The following is a 23034-nucleotide window of genomic DNA, read 5'->3' as shown; positions in this document are numbered from 1 at the left end:
CCAGGAAAATCCGCTGTTTCAGTTTTATTCTGAAGGCAAGAAAAAGTTGGTGTCGTCCAAACCAGTTTGGTTCAGTGGATAGACCGTTGGCCTGTGGACTGAGAGATCCCAGGTTTGATTCTGTACATTGGTTGCGGGCACATCCCTGGTGGGGGGGGAGAAGGAGGTGTGTTTCTCTCTCATTGATGTTTCTAACTCTCTATTTCTCTCCCTTCCTCTCTATAAAAAATCAATAAAATATATTTTAAAAAAGAAAATAAAAGAAAAAGAAAAAGTTGGTGTCCCAGTTCAAAGGGCATCAGGCAGGAATAAATCTCTCTTATTTGAGGGAGGGTCAGACTTTGTTCCATTCAGATATTAAAATGATTGGATGAGGCCTACTCACCTGAGAAAGGATAATCTGATGTATTCAGTCTTCCAATTTAAATGATAATCTCATCCAAATCACCCATATGAGAATACTCAGAATTACGCCTGACCAAATGTATTGGCACCTTATGGTACAGTCAGTTGACACACAAATCTAACCATCACAGTACCATTGTTACAATGACCTCAAAAATGACTTAACAACTATTCATTTTTTTCTGTTTTCCTTAATGCATGGTGATTTTTATATTTTCTTCTTAAAAGATTCTTCTGAAATGTAAATTCAACAACAAAGGTATAGGGAAATTTATGTTTTCCCTGTGATTGTCAGGCATAATCTACATTAACTATAAAAATGTGCTATCACCCTTAAAAGAAGTAAACACATTTCTGTACAAAGAAACTAGCCAAAACTGACACAAGATAACTATATCTTGAATTACTCAATGTTTAATAAATTATCTGTTTAATCACACATAATAGATGTTGGTTATTTATAGCTCAGATCATCTATGACACAAGATAACATTTGAGCTATCCTGTAAACAGAATGAATTAATTCACTGTCAAATACTTTCCCACATTGGTAGTCTAGCAATAGCTATTCTTTAGTACCAGTGTTTGTTCTTTTTCCTATCAATCTATTATAAATAAAAAATTTCAAAAAGGCCAACAAACATATACACAACTCATAAGCAACTTTTTAATGGCCTTGAACTTAAATTTGAACAAGGATCATCACTTTAGTGAGCATTTTTTTTTAGTCATTTTTGCTCTGCAGGGTTAAAAACTTTCTACAGAAATCATATTCATTAATATTCTCATTTTGCTAAATGATATCCTAGACAGGAAAAGACAAATACTGTAAAGGTTAACTTATATGCAGAATAAAAAAAATAAAAAAAGCAAGAAACAAAACAAAAATAAACTCATAGAAACAGAACCAAAGCAATGACTAGCAGAAGGGAGAGGATGAAAGAGGAAGGAAAATATAGTCTATAAGATTGTGATACGTTTACATAGTGACAGATGTTTACTAAAATCAGTGGGGTGACTACTTGTAAGACATAAAACCACCAAATCAACTAATATAATTATTATGTGATTGTATAACAACTATATATTTAAATTTAAAAATCAAAAATATATTCTTTCTTTCCCTCCCTCCCTCTCTCTCTCTCTCTCTCTCTCTCTCTCTCTCTCTCTCTCTCTCTCTCTCTCCCCCTTTCTCTCCATCTATCCTTCTATCTCCTCTCTATTCCCCACCCTTGTTAGTGATAGTTTAGGCAGTATCTGGGTCAATTTCCTGATACAGAGTTAGTGTATCCAAAATTAGTGTCCTTGAAATTTTGGAGCATCATATTTTTGAAGGCACTATTGTTGGAAACTTAGCCTAGATTGTACATGGTTGGCTCTCAACTATATCTTGAATTACTCAATGTTTAATAAATTATCTGTTTAATCACACAATAGATGTTGGTTATTTATAGCTAGATCATCTATAATAATATAAGGGTAATATGCTAATTAGAACAGAAGTCTTCCAGACACCCTCAGGAAGCCAGCCCGGGTCCTGGGTGCCGGCAGGCAGCTGGAGGAGGGAAGTAGCCTGGGTCCTGGGTGCTGGAAGGAAGCCAGTGCCAGCAGCAAGGGTAAGGAAGGCCTTCTCTTGCACAAATTTTCATGCATCGGGCCTCTAGTTGAAGTATAATTTGATACCTGGGTAAATTGAAGGCAAGAAAACTTTAGGAACATTATAGAAAGTTGGTATTTGTTATCTATCTCCTTGTGGCTGAAGGCAGAGAACATTTAGGTTGGATTAAGACATGGGATTCTGGCAGCCCATGATATTCAGTGACAAAACAGCTAATTAAATTATTACCTGTGGTCACCTAGAATAAAGTGTCTATTGATGACCAGGTTTTGAGAGATTGAGTCATCTCTCAAAAAGAACAGAGTGAAGGGTATGATGAATTCAAAGCTCTAGGGTGGGCTGGTTGCTTTTAATTTTGCTGGACAGTTTAAAGGAAATGTGTAACAAGTTCAAGGTCCTAAATTCTCAGCTCAAAATCAGAAAGACAACCAAGGATTTTCAGCATCTCTCATTTCTTTTTGCCTCTAGGCTGAAATAGATGGAAATAAAACTAAAAGCTTGATCCTAAGGGTTTTCAATTTATGTAGGTTGAATTAACAATATGACAATGCATCAAATATGTCAGAGCTTTGATAGAGAAAGAATAAAACACTGAAGGTAGGTGTAAGGACATATTGAGAGATTTGGATGTCTTAAAATACACCAAATAACCAGAATCCAAATTAACCTTTATTTCCAACAGTCATTACTTCCATCTGATGTTACCATTCCTGTTCTCCTGAAAAACCTTAAAGTTATTTAATAAAAGTTTCTTCCAAAAACAAGTTAATGCTTACCATATTCTATAATCTATGTTTACTGTCTTCAGACCTATAACTAAAATCATATTCCAGCATATGTACAAAGTTATATACATATTAAAACAGAAGGAAAAAACTTATCATCATAAAAGAATACAGGATTTTGCATATATATATTTGCACATATATATTCAAATACTATATATTTGTATATACTAATACACAATTGAAAATATATGTGATCATGTGTTTTAAGTGTGCTATACAAAGCAAAATGAAGGAAGAACATAATTTTAGGGGAAGCTTAATTTATAATTTGGGCGATCTGATAGACATTCTGAAAATTATTTATACTTTAAAAAAATACTCCCTGATTATAAATGATGTGTTTTTAAAGAACTCTGTTCATGACACTTAACACATGATTGGATGATGGGCTATTAAATCTCCAGTTTCTGAATTTATGGTTGAAATAATTACCCACACACAATAGCATTTATATTAGGAAGATCCTAGTGAAACACACTGGAACTGCATTCTTCTTTCAAAATAGTAAACCAAAAGCAACAAAATATTCATAGGGTATCATAAACTTTATTATTGTTGAGGTTTAGAAACAAACAAACAAAAAACAGAAAAGATAGTGATTCCTTATATTATACCCTTGTAACTCCTCTGTTTGGCTAATCAAATAGAAATTAGATATGTTTTTAGAAATATTGAATATATTAAGTTTGCCCTAGTCAGGTAATGCCATTGCTTGAAGTGTTGACCCCTACAACAAAATGTTTTGAGTTTGATTCCTGGTTAGCGCCCATACATAAGTTGCAGGTTTGATCCCCAGTAGGGCACATAAGGAAGGCAGCAGATTGATGTTTTTTTCTCTCTCTATCCCTTTATCTTTTTCTCTCTCCATCTCTGCCTCCCTCTTTCTCTGAAAATAAAAATCAATGAAAACATAGCCTTAGTCAAGGATTAAGAATTATATATATAAGTAGAGGCCTGGTGAATGAAATTCATGCACGGAGTGTGTGTGTGTGTATGTGTGTGTGTGTCCCCAGCCCAGTCTGTATCCTCTCCAATATGGGGCCCTTTGAGGGACACCCGACTACCCGTTTAGGCCCGATCCCAGTAGGATCATAATCCAGGACTGCTGGCTCCCAACCACTTGCCTGCCTGCCTGCCTGCCTGATTGCCCTAACTGCTTCTGCCTGCTAGCCTGATTACCCTCTAACCACACCCCCGACAGCCTGATCAATGCCTAATTGCTCTTGTGCTGTCCTGGTTGCCCCCAACTGCCCTCCGCTGCCAGCTCAGTCACCCTAAACTTCCCTCCCCTGCTGGCCATTTTGTGAAGGCCATCTGGTGTCCACATAGGGGAGGTCATCTTTGATCACATGGGGGTGGCCATCTTTTGTGTAGAGTGATGCTCAATTTGCATATTACCTCTTTATTATATAGGATTTTGTAAGCTTAATCAATTCAATTAAATTCAATTTTATCTGTTAATTCAGATATCTTTTTTTACTGTGAAAATTAACACACTCCTTGACTGGTATGTAGCAATTGATCTAGAATGTCCTTTTGTCCTATACTCATAGATACAGATTGCTGAAAACTGAGTACTCTCACCTGTAAGTGATATAATATACAGTCAGCCCATTAACTCCCTGACTTGGACCACAGTTTAGAGCACAGGGACAGTGATGATTTTATCTGCTAATACTTTGAAAATTGGACTCAATAAGCATTCTAAATGCTTACCCTAAGTTATGAGTTACCATATTTTCCGACGTATAAGACGACCCCCTAATTTTACAGTTAAAACATAGGTTTAGGCCTATATTCGCTGTATAAGACTACCCCCCACTTCCGAGGCAACACCAGTTCTTTTTTTAATAGACCGTCTCTCTGACTCTGGCCAATCTGAGCAGGCTTTTTATTAGAACACAGTGTAATTTCCGGTACAGAATATGTACTATAATTTGCATGTATAAAAAGCCTGCTTGGATTGGCTGAGTTAGAGAGGTGGTCCGAGCAGCCTTGCAGTGATTGGTGTGGGATCGAGTTGGAAAATTCATTTAGTGGCATATCAAGACGTTTTTCGGGATATACTTGGTGTATAAGACGACCCTTGATTATCGGTTGACTTTTTTTCATTTCAAAAGTTGTCTTATAAGCCGGAAAATATGGTAATAAAAAAAGAAGATAAGCTGCCCAGTTAGCAATGTTATTGGATGTCTAATGATCTTTGTATATATTGTAATAAATTCTCCAAGGTAAAGTAGTACCCTCAGTATCATTTATTATTTCAAAATATACATCATACCAATTGTGCATTCTAGGAATTTAGAAACAGCATATATACAATCTGAGTGTATCACCCAGAACTGTATATTAGGAAATCTGGTAGTACCTGCCTTTTCATGTGTGATCTAGAATGATAAGGTGAAGTTTTCCAATCTGTTCCATACTGAGGCATTCTCATCTCTACTATTTGACCATTTTCAAACAATAGACACAACATTTACACTACATAGTTCTATTCACTATGCAATTTCAAGGACATTTATAAAAGCCAATGGTGCCCCTAGAATTAGGGAGCACCCAATATTCATAAATATTGGGTCGGCAAGTAAGTAATTGCGGGTTTCACACACATATGGCTTCAGTTGAATTTTTAGGTTTGCAGACGTAGTAAAAATGTAAAACACATTTTGTTATTTGATAGTTGGCTATTCAGCTGTTAATCAGTAAAAAAAGTTTTTTGATCTGTTTTGTAGTTTTTGTTTGGCGTTCGTTGAAAAATGGAAAATCAAAAGGAACATTTTCGTCATATTTTGATTTTTTATTTCCACAAAGGGAAAAACGCATCGCAAGCTCATAAAAAGTTATGTGCTGTTTATGGTGACGAAGCCTTAAAAGAACGGCAGTGTCAAAATTGGTTTGCCAAATTTCGTTCTAGTGATTTTTCACTCAAAGATGAAAAACGCTCTGGTTGTCCAGTTGAAGTTGATGACGCCCTAATCAAAGCAATAATCAATTCGGACTGTCACAGTACAACACGTGAGATTGCAGAGAAGCTTCATGTATCACATACATGCATTGAAAATCACTTAAAACAACTTGGCTATGTTCAAAAACTCGATACATGGGTTCCTCACGAACTGAAAGAATCACAGTTAACGCAACGCATTAGCAGCTGCGATTTGCTAAAGAAACGTAATGAAAATGATCCATTTTTAAAACGACTGATAACTGGCGATGAAAAATGGGTTGTTTACAACAATATCAAGCGGAAAAGATCGTGGAGCAGGCCAGGTGAACCAACTCAAACAACATCAAAAGCTGATATTCATCAAAAGAAGGTTTTGTTATCAGTTTGGTGGGATTACAAAGGAATTGTCTACTTTGAACTCTTACCACCCAACCGAACGATCAATTCTGATGTCTACATTGAACAACTAATGAAATTAAACAATGCAGTTGAAGAAAAGCGGCCCAAATTGACAAATCGAAAAGGTGTTGTATTCCATCATGACAATGCAAGGCCACACACATCTTTGGTCACTCGGCAAAAATTAATGGAGCTTGGTTGGGATGTTTTGCCACATCCACCATATAGTCCTGACCTTGCACCATCTGATTACTTTTTGTTTCGATCTTTACAAAACTCCTTGAATGGTAAAAATTTCAATAATGATGATGATGTCAAATCGTACCTGATTCAGTTTTTTGCTAATAAAAACCAGAAGTTTTTTGAACGTGGGATTATGATGCTGCCTGAAAGATGGCAAAAGGTCATTGATCAAAATGGGCAATACATTACAGAATAAAGTTATTTAGTTCCATGAAAAAATTGTCTTTGATTTTCTTTAAAAAATCCGCAATTACTTACTTGCCGACCCAATATATATGATAGTCCTGACAACTATATGACAGAATAGAATTCTCTTTATAGCTGTGAGAGACTCATATATAAGTCCAAAGTAGATTTCCCTAAAGTTTTAGAGATAATTACATTTTTTGGGGGGGGAGGGGTGATGCAGATCTTTTAAAAAAGTCACTCTTAGCTTCTCTGGGTACTAATAGAAATTAAATGTTTTACTCTGAAGATTCCACGTGACTGATCACATACTACTTGAGGATCCAATATAACTGGTATTATTTGATCATTAAAGACAGACATTCTGAGCAATATTCATTATTAAGCATTAGAGATGGAACCAGGTTCAAATAGGCTCTGAAGGCACAAGCAGGCTGCCTGAGCATACAAGCTCTTTAGCCTAAAATACCTGCCCCACTCCTCTCTCCTCAGTCTACACTATTGGCTCCATGAACATCAAAAATATAGAGTTGATGCAGAAAAAAAATATTAAGCTTATTTTAAAAATAGATCTAAAAATTTTCTATCACCTTCAAAGAAGGTAATATTTTTATATTAAAGCTCAAGTGAGTTGATAGTAGAGAAGAGAAAGCCTCTTGAGCTGAAAATGATTTGTCTCACTGCTACTTTTATTAGAAAGCAAAGGGGTCTAGAGGTAAGGGTCTCTACCATTTGGGATTAATGATTTGAACATATTTTGAGTTGGAAAAAATAATATTGAAGTTCTAATTATGAGCTTTGGGGAAGAATTAAGTTAATGGTTTGCTTCATATGTTCCAGGAGTGTGATACCTTTATCATGAATGAGTGCCAACAAATGCTCCAGCTGCTGTGAAGCCTGTTGATATCAACTAGCCTTTTACCCCACCATGCTCAGTTCTCACCCAAAGGCTCTCTGATTCCAAGTGACAGTGGTGAAGGGAAAAGAGTAAACATAGTCCAACGTTGACTTCACCATATCAAGGTGACCTGATTAACACTAATAAATATGACATGAAACTAACTTTGTGTCACACACCTTCTAAGGCAAGCAGTCAGTATGGTGGCAATTTTTTTACATTAAATATTTTCAACAAGAAAAAGAGCTGTTATTGATTTTCAATTACCATTATGTTAGTTAGCATGTCCTTAAACATATCATTATATTTTACTTAGCACATCCTTAAGCCAATTTACTAAATGTGTTATTTGATATCATGATTTAACCCACAATAATGCTTATGACAAAAAAAAAGATTTTATAGTTAAAAATATTAGGTTGCATACTATTGCTTATTCTGGACTGAACATGTACTCTATCTTTCTGAACCAGCTGCCCTAGAATATATTGGAATTGATATATACAACTTTCAAGCTTTATTTCTTATCCTAAAAATAATAACAAGTTATTAATATATAGTATAATTTTTTCCTTATAGCCAGAATATATAGATCCAGAAGGAAAGAAATGGAAATGAAAGAGTTAATTCTCACTGTCACATCTATGACCTACTTGAGAATATATGGTCAACTCTTTGGCATCGAAGACTGCTTATTCACTAGTTTTATATCAAAGAAAGATTATAGAATCTTTATATAAAGACTAGAGACCTGGTACATGAATTTGTGTACAAGTGGGATCTCTTGGCCTGGCCAGCAATTGAGGTCTATCGGGGGGTTGTCTGGTCAGGGGGAGGGACCCCGGAAAATTGGCCAGCCAGTCAGGGGGGCCAGCTGACTGGGGGGAGAGGCCCCGGCTGGCCATGGGGAAGAGCCCCAAGAGGTTAGCCAGCCAGTCACAGGAGGTTGGCTGGCTGCAGGAGGTTGTCTATGAGAGTGCACTGACCACCAGGGGGCAGCTCCTGTGTTGAGCATCTGCCCTCTGTTGGTCAGTGTGCATCATAACAACTGATCGACTAGTCGTTCTAGTCATTTGGCATAATGGTCACTTAGGCTTTTCTATATAGAGATATTATATATGAGGTAATACATAGGGTTTCTTTTGCATTAGAAGTCATTTTAAGTAACACATAACTTTAGATAAATAACAAAAATGAATCACTGTCTAATAATTAATTCTTACTCTAAAGGGAAAAATATAGCCCCTAAACAAAAAAGGATGGAATAGGGATAAAGTCATAAGAATTCCTAGGACCAACTAGTATCACCACATCTAATAGTAACACTTAATAGAATATGACACTCATCGCATGTGGACAGGACCAGAAAACCTAGTAATGAAGATTTAAAATACTTATTAGATAAAATATTCAGTGGTACTTCCTGAGAACACAACATGGAATAAAAAAGAAAATCAGTTGAAAATACCACTCCTGACCTTGAGATCAGCTGTAGGAATATAGAATGAGGATATAATAACAACTTTTTTATTATTCTTTCAACATTTAAAACACCTTAATAGATAACTTTAAATATCATTTATATATATATATATATATATATATATATATATATATATATATATATATATATATATAATTTTCACATGTATTTTCCAAAGACAGAATGTCACTATTTGTATATAATCATCATAATAATAATCTTATGCTAAATAGCAAAGCTCATAGTAAACAACAAGTACATGCTTCCAAAAATCTTGGGAATCTTTTTAAGCCGATGATCAAGTTTTCAAAAATCTTGTGGGATCCAGTTTTGGAATATACTCATAATCATATAATTTCTTGCAACCTCTTTATTACCACTGACAAAGATTCTCTCCTTGATCAAACTGATGGCAGGCTTCTCTGAAGTCTACTAGTTGAGAGGTACATAGGCTTGTGTCTCTCAACAACCGAGTTCTTGCAAGGAACCTACTAATTCAGTTTAACCATAATTCCCCATAATCAATATTGTGTCTCCCTTTATATATGATTAAAGGTCCCAGTGCATGATTCATGCACTGGAGGGGGACGTCCCACAGCCCAGCTTGCCCCTTCTCACAGTCTGGGAGCCCTCAGGGGCAGGAGGTGATGTGACAATCAGGTTAAGGCAACACCCCCATCACACCTCTGCTGCTGCCGCTGCCTGCAGTGCAAGCCTTGGCTGGTCCTGCTTACAAAGAATCAGGAATCAATTTACAATCAGAATTCCTAGCAAGAATACTGGTGACTGGAGTGATGACCACAATATTGACACTGAAGATTATTTCCATTCTGAAAATATACACCCAACCAAACATTCAAACCTGGGACCCTTCAGTCCACAGGCCGACGCTCTATCCACTGAACCAAATCGGTTTCTCTACCTACCTATTCTTAAGGACTTATGCCATGCAATATAAATGGTATATGAATGTGTAGAAAGCAGCTCTGCTGTCAAAGATCTTACCATAAATAAATGTTATAATTACAGATTTTAAAAAGGCTCAAATAGAATACTAAAAAATATACTATAAAATTCATGAATATTTCAATTGATGAGAAGGGTAAGACTAACACTTCTTGGTCTTACATCTCTAGAACGTGTATAAAATCATCTCTCAATATTCATACTCATTAATACATTTATTTATCCAGACACACCTATTTGCTCCTTCTAAAACACTCATATTCCAACAAGTGCTTATAATAAATCAGTATTTAACTGTCAGCCATTCCATACTTCTAACTGGTAAGCCCATCTGTCTGGTGTGTCTCAATTGTTGGGCATCAACCTATGAAACAGGAAGTCATAATTCCATTCCCCATTAGGGAACATGCCCAGATTGCAGGCTCCATGCCCAGTGGGGGGCATGCAGGAGGCAGACGATCTATGATTCTCTCTCATCATCGGTGTTTCTCTTTTTCCTTCTCCTTTCCTCTTTCTGAAATCAATAAAAACATATTTAAAATTAAATAAAACAAAAAGTCCAGTTTTAATTTTACCTCTTTTTCAGGGACTTTTCTGATTAGTCTTCTTTTCTTTACTGTTGAATTTCTATAGAATAATTATTTCATTATTTCTTGAGAAGAATAATATAAGATTTTGCACTTAATTATTTGGTGAGTAAGTCTTTATTTTTTCAATTATATATCAAACAACTGGAAACTAAAATCATGACAACTAATTCATTTGTATTTCTCTAAATACACAGAATCAAAATGTGTTGAAAAGCTTTCCTAAAATGCATGTTTTGAATAAATACATAAATAATTCTTGCATAAAGCCAAGCATTTATTTTTACAGAGGATGGAATTGTATGCATTTATATTTGTATTCATGTTTTTAGGCAAAATAATGGGTAATTTTGTGATATTTACTTCAACCAAGTAATTTAAGGTCTTTGAAGTTACTACTTTCAGTCTCTAACTTAATTATTATCTTTTTATACTTGTTAAGAATCATGTAAACACCAGTTCATATAGTACAAAGTAAATAAAATTCATTTTGAAGTTTTAAGTGAAACTGAAAATCACAATAATAGTTAAATATTATGTACTTAGTTTAGGTTTTTAATAATGATAGAATTTCTAAGCAGAAACTAAGTATTTCTTTTTATTACTTAGTCGTTCTTTTTATTGAATACATGACTGTATTTTCAACATAGGATAATAATAATTTTGTCTTCCAGAGTTGTATCAAGATAATCTTCTTCATATTCTGAAATATTTTTCAGGGTACCCTTGATGGTCTCTGTGTCCATATCTTCATTTCCTGAGGCACTAGACAATCCTTCGGAAGCTGAGGGAACTGAATGACATTGACAAAGAATCCAGCCCAAGTGACAGGGTCAGGAGGGAAACTTTCTCCATTATGAGCAAGGGTCTGGGCCAGCTGGACATTTCTCCTGAGTGGTCTCAGGGCATCAGGGCCACTACCACATCAAAACCCGTGTGCACCAGTTCTTCAATATTTTCCAGAGAAGGACTTTCTTGATGGTTGTTGGTTTCAGGATCTGAATCATTTTACCACCACACCTAAGGATTACTGAGAATAATCTTCTGGCTTTGGCGAGGTTCCCACTGGTTTAATGGAAGGTCTTGCTTGGCTGTGTGCATGGAGTTTCAGAGTCCATGTTCTTTAGGCAGAATCTTCCCCTCTGCCCCCTCTTTCCTGATTTGGGCTAGTTCTTCTCTGCAGTTGATACTATGGGTGATTACCTGATCCATGTTCTTGTCATGCACCCTTAGGCCAAACCAGGCTTGCTGGGCAGTAACTTCCAAATGTAACAAGTTGTATACTTTGATGGATCAATATAGAGCTATTTAAATGTTGACAAGCCTTGTTGAGACACAAGCCGTTTCATCATTTCCACTGTAATAATTTCAGATACCTTGAAGCAATTTTCCCATAGTTACCTTTTATTTGAACCAGTCTCTGATGATTTTCTCCAAAACAATTTTAAAGCATTTCTGGGCCAAGCTTAATTTCTTTTTCTGTATTGTCAAGGCATTTTAGTTGTTCCAAGCAGAAGAAATGCCATATTACCTCCAGCTGTAGCACTGCATAGTAATCTACTGAGCCTAGCAGTTCTATACAAGACTCACAGAAATATTTGTCAGACTCTAACAGATATGTAATGGAAAGGTTATTCCATAGTCTTTTCTTTTAGGAATGTTCTGCCCTTTTCATGATATCCCACAGCTAACATAAGGGTTTTTCTGTGAGCTGGAGGGATTCTGATTTATCTGCCTGTCTGGTTAGCTATGTGCAATGTCTTGGTTCAGCACTATCTCAGCTTTCTCTATATATATTTCTAGTCTTGGTCCTCTGAATTTTTTCTTTTTTTCTTTGTTTCTTTGTTTCTTTGTTTCTTTGTTTCTCTCTCTCTCTCTCTCTCTCTCTCTCTCTCTCTCTCTCTCTCTCTCTCTCTCTCTCTCTCTCTCTCTTCCTTTCTTTCTTTCTTTCAATTTAGGCCTCATGTGGCTTTTCTTCAATCCGGCATTTTTTTTCTCACATCATTTTCAAATTGTTTCAGATGAAGCACCATAGTTTTTACACTCTTCTTCGAGTATTTTTTTGTAGCTGATTTTTCCCCTTTTTTATGATAATTTGAATATAATTTCTTGATATCCAAAACTTTCAGCAATTTTAGACCATAGTTATTTGTCAGTGATGTACAATCAGGTCTCCAACATATTTTTTTCTATATTTTCTTAGTCTTGGAGGTAAAAACATACTTCAATTGTAAAATTTTCTGTTATTTTATAATTTTAATGTCACAGTTCACATTCAGTTGCTTTGCAACATCTTTTTTTTTCTTCTATTATCTTTTCTACTTAATTTTTACAACATTCTAGCTTCTCAAAGTACTTAGCAAGGTCCTTCAATTCTAAACCAGCCTCTTTATTTTAATCTGCATATGAAGTTTCCCAAAGTTGAATTATGTTTCCTTAAAAACTGAGCCTGCCCTAGCTGGTTTGGCTCAGTGGATAAAGCTTCAGTCTGAGGATTGAAGGGTCCCGGGTTCAATTCCCATCAAGGGCACATGCCCAGGTTGCCGGCTGGATCCTCAGTGGGGGGCATGCAGAAGGCAGTCAATTAATGATTCTCTCTCATCATTGATGTTTCTATCTCTCTTTCTCTCTTTCTTCCTCTCTGAAATCAACAAAAAAATATATTTTTTTCATAGAGAGAACTAATTTAGGGTCTCCATTAAAAAAAACAAAACACACACACACACAACAAAAACAAAGAACAAACAAAACAAAACAAAATAAAATAAACCAAAACAAAACAAACAAACAAAAAAAAAACTGGGCCTGTTACATCAGCCTCCCATGGCCTTTGACCCACTGGCTGGTCTTAATCCGGACCTGGGTCTTGGAAGTACGAGTCCATGCCCACTGAGGAAGAGAGAGCATCCACCATGGCCAACCACCTGGCCCAGATCCTTGTGATGGGGGCCTGGGTAGTAGCAAGATCTTTGCCTGAGCCCTGACCAGGCATTTGCAGCCAGGTGGGCAGCAGCTGATACCGGGGACGTGCTGGACTGTAGCTGCTTCTCAACTCTCTGGTCTCAGCCTCCAGGGGGCACAGCAGATTCTCACTGTCTCCAAGCTAAACCAGATGAGATCCAAAAGCTTCCCCTGCTCCTGTAATCCAGAGACGGCACCCCTGCCACTGTCTTCCCTCCTCTGCAGAGCTAGGAACGCCTATTCAAGGTGAAGAATATATCTGTGGGCGGCACCAGTAAAAGGTGCTCAGAGCAAAGAAAAGCATGTAGGCGGTGCTCATATCCAGGCTCAGAAAGACAGAGAGAAGAATCAGATGCTCCAAATAGGACTACTTGCTCCTTCTGCCCTGCCCCGCCCCCACCTCTGATTTATAGCTCTGTAATGAATGTCTTTTCCACAAAAACAAAAACAAACAAACTGACAATTTTGCTTGAAGACATCTCTTTTGTCATCCTATGGACTCAGGCATCTGCCATGACCCAACAATTACCTGGATAAACAAGAGGCCACTGTTTTCATTCTGGGTGAGCCTGACCCCACCCCAGCCCTATTCAATGTATTTTGATTACATGTCAGTGACTCTAACAAATGTTCCACTGAATTTTTGCATTGCCGTATTACACGCACACACACACACACACACACAAAACAAAAAACAAAAGCAAAAATACAATAATTTTAGTTATTTTGATAAGATTTCTGAAATTTATGAAGATAATAAAGTTATAAATCTAGGATTGAGGATATTCACACATAATTTTCTTCTTTCAACCATTAAGATCCTTGACTTTTTTTTTATTGCTTTGATTGTTTTTATATTTTAGCAAATATATTTTGGTTTTCTTTGAGTAACTGAATGACAGCGGAAGGAAAGAGCTTTTGTCATTTAACTTATACCTGACTGGGATTCAACGATTCAGAACAATGTTGTGGAGGGGAGCGTGAGTAAACAAAGGACCACTGGAGTCCAGACCAAATTAAAATTTGGGGAGCCTTTTTAGTAACCAGCCGGCTGGCTGCTCTCTCCACTCAGCCCTGAGAGCAGCCCGACCCTTTGTGTCCGACTCTATTTATACCCATTCACTACCACCTGTTTTTGCAGAGCAAACGATTTTAAAACAATTGAAACAAAGTAGCTTTTCTTAGGTAAAGTCAGCATGTCATTGATAGGGTCCTGGCTCCTGGTGGAGTATGTAACTGCATCCCCTTATCAGGAAAGTTGACAGTGATCTATCCTGTAAGGCTATTTTGTTAGTTGTAGCTGAGATCATGGCCAAGTCAACTAGGAGAAAGCATGCTCAAAAATTCCCGCTAACAACAACATGAGTAAAAAAAAAAGTAACTGCAGCTGCAAATGTTTTTTTTTGTTTGTTTGTTTGTTTGTTTTTCTCTTAACGTAAGGCCTTTTAGAGGATCAAAATCAAAGAAATGATTGATTTTCCTTTTTTCTTTTTTTTTTAATCTTTATTGTTCAGATTATTACAGATACTCCTCTTTCCCATCCCCATAGCTTAACACCTATTTGTCTTTACCACTTGATTGCTATGGCTCCTTGTTACTAGAGGTTACACATTATTTGCTTTTATATCACCAGGTTTCACAATGTTGAGGTGAGCACTAAAAATTAGTTGTTGATAATTGCCCTGGCCAGTGTGGTTCAGTTGATTGAGCGTTGACCCATGCAATGAGTGGTTGCTGGTTAGTTCCCATGAAGGGCGCATGCCCAGGTTGTGAGGTTTATCCCCAGTAAGGGGAGAGCAGGGGACAACCCATCCATGTTTCTCTCTCACTTATGTTTCCCTCTCTCTCTCCTTTCCTCTCTCTCTAAAATAAATAAAAAAAACATTTTTAAAACATTACCTGTTGAATGGTGGACATTCATTATTAACAATATCCCAGTCTATGAATGTAGACCACAGGTGTGGTCATGAAAGAGAAAGAATTGATCACAGAACTGATATGGGCTCCAGGCTAGGTCTATAAACTGCAAGGGGTAATGAAGGGACTGGGCAAGAAGTAGGGGCAAAAGGAGACATTTAATCCTAGAAATACTTTGCCAAAATGTGGATGAAACAGATTGATAAGGTGAAATTTGAATTTGTAACAACAATGAATAAAATAATTTTCTCTAGATTTACTAAACATTGTCTCATTACCTAAGGTGTCTCATTGGTACAGAAGTTCAGAAACTCTTAATGGATCAAAATATCCCTGATGGATATAAGTCTAGGGTATCTGGGGCTTTTGGAAATATTTTCTGCTTCTTTCTATACAGATTCATAAATTGGGTTAAGGGTGATTTGAATGCAGCAACTCTACTTTTTATGTATTTACACTGAAATATTTTAGAATTCCATTTATATAAGGTGACTCTAAGCCAGAGTCTGTATATAAATATGTTGACTAAGTATAATTATTAATTGGATAAATTTACTCTCAAAAGGCCAGGGGTGAGGCAGGGGCTTGGTGAAGGAGGGTGAAAGGGGGGAAATGGAGGACATATGTAATGCTGTCAACAATAAAAAATAAAAAAAAATGAAAAAGTGTCCTAAGCTTAAATAATAAATGACATATTGGTTTTATTGCAAGTTTATTTTACTTATATTTGCTCTACTTATAAGACTTTTACCACCTACAAAAGAACCCAATTTTATGGGCAAGGACCATGCCTCTCCCATGAAAATAAGTTTTTATAGTTGATTGCATTGGACTTTATGTTAAAATCCTGATTTCACTACTATGGGAGTTCAGGAAAATTATTTAACTTTAAACTTTAGGGTTTTTTTTAATCCACAAAGTATAAAAATTATAGTACCTAATAGGAATAGGGTGAGACAAATAAATAAATATAAGCAGAAGTTTGAGCATTATGCTTAGAATATATGTTATTGAATGTATTACATATTTTAGTTATAATAAAATTTGATAAACACACTACAACACATGTTATGAGTTCAAAAGAAAAGTTCTAACTTCAAAGAAAGGGGTGGAATTGGGTCAAAGAAAAATTTGTCTCAATTTTTAAAGGAGACACTCAGCACTTGAATAGACAAAACGCAATCAGGATAGTGAAGGGAATATGGAAAAACATTTTTTAAAAACTATATTTAATACAGAAAATTATAGATAATTCATTTGGCAGGATCTGAGAATAAGAAAATTTAAAAACAGATTGATAAATCTTAATACAACAACATTGTTTCTCAGCTATGAAGAGAAGTCTTGTCTGAATTTGAGTCTTGTATTTTTCACAAACTAGATATATATCTTATGTTGATTACTTAGACTTTATATGCATTAATTATTTTAGCTATAAATTAAGTGTAATAGTATCTACTTTATAAGGTTGTTTCAAAAATAAGATAAAATAAATATATATTCATATATATATACATATATATATAGCACATAGTTATGCATACACATATGTATAATATTATATAGAATGTTTTTGCATATAGTAAGTATTCATTGAGTAAGACATATTTTAATATCAAAATTTTAATAATATAATCAAATATAATTAAAAATTTTAATAATATAATCAAGAAAGTAATGGGATAGGTTCATTAAAAACTGATATTTTTAAACCTTAGTCAATCCACTATGTCAAGAGACATAAGCAATGGTAGAGATATAGTCTAAAAAATTGAAACATACAATTCTAATGGTATTAAATTTTAGGTGCCTGAGAAACATGTAATTATAGTTGTTCATGGGACACATATGAATTTTAGGGCTTTTAGAAGTGGCCAAAAAAGTAACCATGGAGTGTGCTCTAGTGAAGGCTGGAATGCATGGAAATTAACAGTAGAAAGTACAGCCACTGATAAAACAATGTTCTCATGGCCACTGGGCTCTTGAGTGGCAAATTTGGGATCCAAAGGTTAGCTTAATGAGTGAAGTGCCTTCATTTATTTGTAACTCGATTACCTGTACAGTGATGGGCTAGGTTAGAGAATCCTTATTGTTTCTCTATCATGAACACTCTTAATTTTTTTCAGAACCTCACAAACTAATTTTGAGTATGAACAGCTTATTGGAGCACAATTTATCTGTTAGTAGGGAAAAAATCATTCTGAAGGACTTTTACCTCATTAAAACAAATATTCATGTGCTGTTGATTTAAAAAAATGATTTTACTATCAATTCTTCAAAGTTGATTTCTCTTTTCAAAAATGTATTCCTATATTCTAAAAACAACTGTCAGAGAAAAATGAAGAGACTAAAAGTTCAATATGTTTAATAAGAAGAATGAAAGTGTACTTGTGTAGCATTGTAGATTTCTGAGACCTACTACATATATAGAATACATATACAAATTTTATGAACTATTTCTTTTATAGTGATTAAAATTTTTACACTTATAAAAATCATCTTTTCTTTTTTCTTTCTAAATTAAATTAATTGGGCTGACATTGGTTAAAAAGATTACTTAGATTTCAAATGTACAATTCTATGTTTTAGAGCTAAAACTTGGTATTTATGTATATGTTATTTGCCAAAATATTTGTCTTGGGAGTGAATGGGACACAATTATAATAATATATATTTCCATTAAGATGTAGCTAATAAGAAGGAACTATTAAATATGCATTATAATTTTATAAATAGTTTATCATTCATTCATTTTACTTACATTTTTTTCCATTTTCTTTTAAATAAGTTTTTTAAATTTATCTTTATTGTTGAAAGTATTTCATATGTTCCCTTTTTTCCCATTGATGCCCTCCCCTACACCTCACCCAGCATCCATAGTTATGCATATATACATATAAATTCTTGATTAATCTCTTCCTACCCAACATTCCACCTCCTACTTCCATCTGAGACTCGACAGTCTGTTCCATGTTTCTATGTCTTTGGATCTATTTTGTGCATTGGTTTATTTTGTTCATTAGATTCCACATATGAGTAACATCATGTGATGTTTATGTTTCTATGACTGGCTTATTTTGCTTAGCATAATAGTCTCTAGTTCCCTCCATGCTGTCTCAAAAGTTAAGAGATCATTCTTTTTTACAACAGCATAATATTCCATGGTGTAAATGTGCCACAGCTTTTTTATCCACTCATATACTAATGGGCATTTGGGCTATTCCAGTTCTTAGTGATTGTAAATTGTGCTGGTATAAAAGAAAGGTGCGTATGTTCTTTCTGATTGGTGTTTTGGGTTTCTTAGGATATATTCCTAGCAGTGCGATCACTGGGTTAAATGGTGGTTCCATTTTTAATTTTTTGAGGAAACTACATATTATTTTCCATAATGGTTGTTTAGTCTGTATTCCCACTAGCAGTCTACAAGTCTCTTCCCCACCCCCACCCCAAATCCTCACTATCACTTGTCATATACACTGAGGGGCCAGATTATTATGATCTTTGAAAGCATAAAAACCTGGTCACTCAGTGTATATCCTATGTAATAAAAGGCTGATATCCAAATTGTCCCCTCAACCAGGAGTTTGACCAGCAGGCAGGCTGGCCAACCGCCCATGTCCCCTCCCCCTGGCCAGGCTGGCCAGATCCCACCCATGCACAAATTCATGCACCTTATAATCTGGCCACTCAGTGTATGTTGGTTTGTTGATGACAGACATTGTGATAGGTGTCAGGTGATACCTCATTGTCATTTTAATTTGTATCTCTCTGATGACTAGTGACTTGAGCATTTTTTTCTTTTTATGTCTCTTGGCTATCTGTCCACTTTTAAAAAGTATCTGTTTAGATCCTTTGCCCATTTTTTTTATTGAATTGTTTGTCTTCCTTTTATTAAGTTGTATGAGTTCCTTATATAATTTGGAATTTAACCCATTATCAGATATTTCATTGTTTTCCCATAAAGTGGGTTTTCTTTTTTAAAAAAATATATATTTTATTGATTTTTTACAAAGAGGAAAAGGATAGAGTTAGAAACATCTATGAGAGAGAATCATTGATCAGCTGCCTCTTGCACACCCCCTACTGGGGATGTGCCCTCAACCAAGGTACATGCCCTTAACCGAAATTGAACCTGGGACCTTTCAGTCTGCAGGCCGACGTTCTATCCACTGAGCCAAACCGGTTTCGGCAAGGGTTCCTTTTTTTTGTTGATGGTTTCTTTTGCTGTACAGAAGCTTTAATTTTAATGCAATTCCATATGTTTATTTTCTCCCTTGTTTCCCTTGCCCTAGGAGCTGTATCAGCAAACACATTGCTATGAGAGATGTTTGATTTTTCTACCTATGGTTTCTTCTACGATTTTTATGGCTTCATGACTTACCATCATTAAAATGTCCATATTACTCAAAGCAATTTATAAATTAAATACAATCTTTATTAAAATACTGATGCATTATTTCATATATCTAGAGCAAACCTCAAAAATTTATATGGAATCAAAAAAGACTCGGAACTGCCTTGACTGGTTTGGCTCAGAGGATAGAGCATCAGCTTGCAGACTTAAGGGTCCAAGGTTCAAAACCAGTCAAGGGCATGTACCTTGTTCACGGGCACATTCCCAGAAGGGGGTGTGCAGGAGGTAGTTGATCAATGTTTCTAACTCTCTATTCCTATCCCTTCCTCTCTGTAAAAACAAAAAACAACAACAACAACAACAAAAAAACATCACAGTAAAATATGTTTAAAAAGACCCTGAATAGCTGCAGCAATCTTGAGAAAGAAGAAAAAAATTGGAGAGATCACAATACCAGATATCAAGTTATGCTACAAACCCACTGTAATAAAAACAGCCTGGTACTGGAAAAAAAAAACAGGCATATGGACCAGTGGTCAGCAAACTGCGACTCGCATGCCTCATGTGGCTTGAGAGCTGCGGTTTGCTGCTCTGTTGACTAATGAGTTTGCCGACCACTGCCTTAGGGAAAAACACTTAAAAAACATTTTAATAATGTACTAATGTCTTTAACCTGAAGTCAAAACCTCTAGGTAAGGGTAATGCCTTATACTGCGGTTTGCCAACCACTGATATAGACCAATGGAACAGTCTATATCATAGAGAACCCAGAAATTGACCCAAGCCATTCATTATGTTCAATTAATATTTGACAAAGAAGGCAAGGGCATACAATGGAGTAAAGACAGTCTCTTCAATAAATGGTGTTATGAAAATTGGACAGATACTTGTGAAAAATGAAACTAGAGCACCAATACACGAAAATAAACTCAGAATAGTAAAGGACTTAAACATAAGATAGGAAACCATAAAAATTCTAGGAGAAATTGTAGGTAATGAAATCTCCAACATCTCTCACAGCAATATATAAAATACATTTTATTGATATTTTTTATACAAAGAGGAAGGAAGAGGGAGAGGCAAACATCAATATGTTGCCTTCTGTAAACAGCCCAACAGGGGGAACCAAACCAGTGACTTTTTGGTACATGGGACAATGCTCAACACCTGAGCCACACCTGCCAGGGCTCACTTTACTTACATTTTTTTTCAAACTCTGATGCTCCCTTGTGCTATTGCTGTTATTTTTTAAGTAGTCAGCTCTGAAAAATAGTCTTATATATTTTGTGTCTACTTCCTAACTACTCTTTTACACTTTGATTTGGTCTTATTCCCTGCCCTTTCCATTAAACTATGTATATTGGTTACCTTAAATTATAGTCACTAAATCCAAAGTTAATCCGTTCTTACATTCTTTGCATTAGTTAGCATATGCTTCATGACAAAGTGTTATAATTCATAGTGTTTAATAGTAAACAAATTTCTTCTGTTGTTAATTCTCACCCAAGGATATTTTCCCATTGATTTTTAGAGAGAGAGGAAAAGAGAAGGAGTAACAGAGAGAAACATCGATATGAGAGAGAGACACATCGATTGGTTGCCTCCAGCATGCACCCAGACCTAACCCTGGGATCGAACCTGCAACCGAGGTATGTGTCTTTGACTGAATCAAACCCAAGATCCTCTGTCCCACGTAGATCCGGACAAGTGTTTCAACATCTTCAGTCCTTGGGCTGATGCTTTATTCACTGAGCCAAACCAGTTAGGTCTAAACAAACAACTTTATGCCACAATTTCTGTGGGTTGAGAATCTGAGCATAGTTTACCTGGATCCTCTGTGTCTCTCACAGAAACAATTGAGCAATTTGCCAAGACTGAAATGATCATATGGCACAATTGAAGGTGAATCTACTTTCATGTTCACTTAAGTGATTGTTGACTGAATTCAGTTTATTGTGGGCTATTGTAAGGAAGGCAATGAAAATGAGTTATTGTTTATGAAATAATCACTGTGTCAGGGAATGTTAATGCATACACTTTATTTTGTTGAAATAGATTCTATCAGCACATATCATTAATGTTATTAAAATTAATACTGTATAATCCTGGAATAAAAGTGCAAAGGTAAGTCAGAAATTGGACTGATGCAGCTATATTCAAGGAATGCCAAGGATTGCTGGCAACCACTGTAAGCTAGGAAGAGATTTTTCTCTATAACCTTCAGAGGCAGCATAGCTCTGCTGACACCTTCGTTTTTGGGTTGCTCGCATCCAGTACTCTTGAGAGAATGAATTTCTGTTGTTTTAAACTATCCAGATTGTGGTAATTTGTTATGGAAGCCCTAGGAAACTAATAAGTCAATTTAATTCTACAGTGAAATATTACGGAACCGATGAAGTCCTATGCCAAGATCACCAAATTGCTATATCAAGAATGTATACTTATGCCTTTATCTTTTTTAAAAATATAAACTTGGTAGGAGAGTGAGGAGAAAAGGGAACAGGTGTGTAATTTATTGTTTCATTAAATGTCGACATATTGTGTCCTCCCTAGGAAGGCCATAATTTATTAACATACATATCCCAGCAATTACAAATGCACTCTGGAAAATTTGCTGAAGAGAACATTTTAAGTTTGAACAAATAAAGTCATCAAAAAATGTTAGAGTTTTATCTTCTTAGTATTGGTATGGCTTCTGGTTTTATGGTTATCCCTTCAGAGTATTTGCTGCCATTTCTAAATATGTAATGTCTCTTCCATCGCTAGTCTGTGAGCCCCATGATTAGAAGGACCAAACTATGATGCTTGTTTTATTTTTTGTTTTTTGTTTTTTTAATCCTCTGGTGTGTTTTTTGTTTGTTTGTTTTAATAATGTCTGACACATGAGTATGTTCAATAAAAAACTTTTTGAATATGAACCATTAAATTTATATACAATTTGTTTTAGGTATTTAGTACACTAAAGCAATATTTTTAGGATATAACATATGGGACTGACAACATATCTAGTAGGAGAAAGGAATAGAAGCTTCAGGAAAAAGAATGCATATGGCCACTAATCTACACATAATATTCAAAAGAACAACCTAACAAGTTTTTATTTTTTCCTGTTGACTTGAAAAGAATGAGATAAATAAAAATACCTAAGAACAGAGAGATCCTGAGAAGAGAAACTGACCTATGTGGTAGTAAGAAGACAGACATGCAGATTACATGATTAAAGAAAACCAAAAAACTATCTTGGTTGCTTCCAGATGGTGCCATTTTATTTTATTTGTT

This window comes from Pipistrellus kuhlii, unplaced genomic scaffold (genome assembly GCF_014108245.1).
Source record: "Pipistrellus kuhlii isolate mPipKuh1 unplaced genomic scaffold, mPipKuh1.p scaffold_m20_p_3, whole genome shotgun sequence".
Taxonomy (NCBI): domain Eukaryota; kingdom Metazoa; phylum Chordata; class Mammalia; order Chiroptera; family Vespertilionidae; genus Pipistrellus; species Pipistrellus kuhlii.
Note: the sequence above shows the minus strand (reverse complement) of the source record.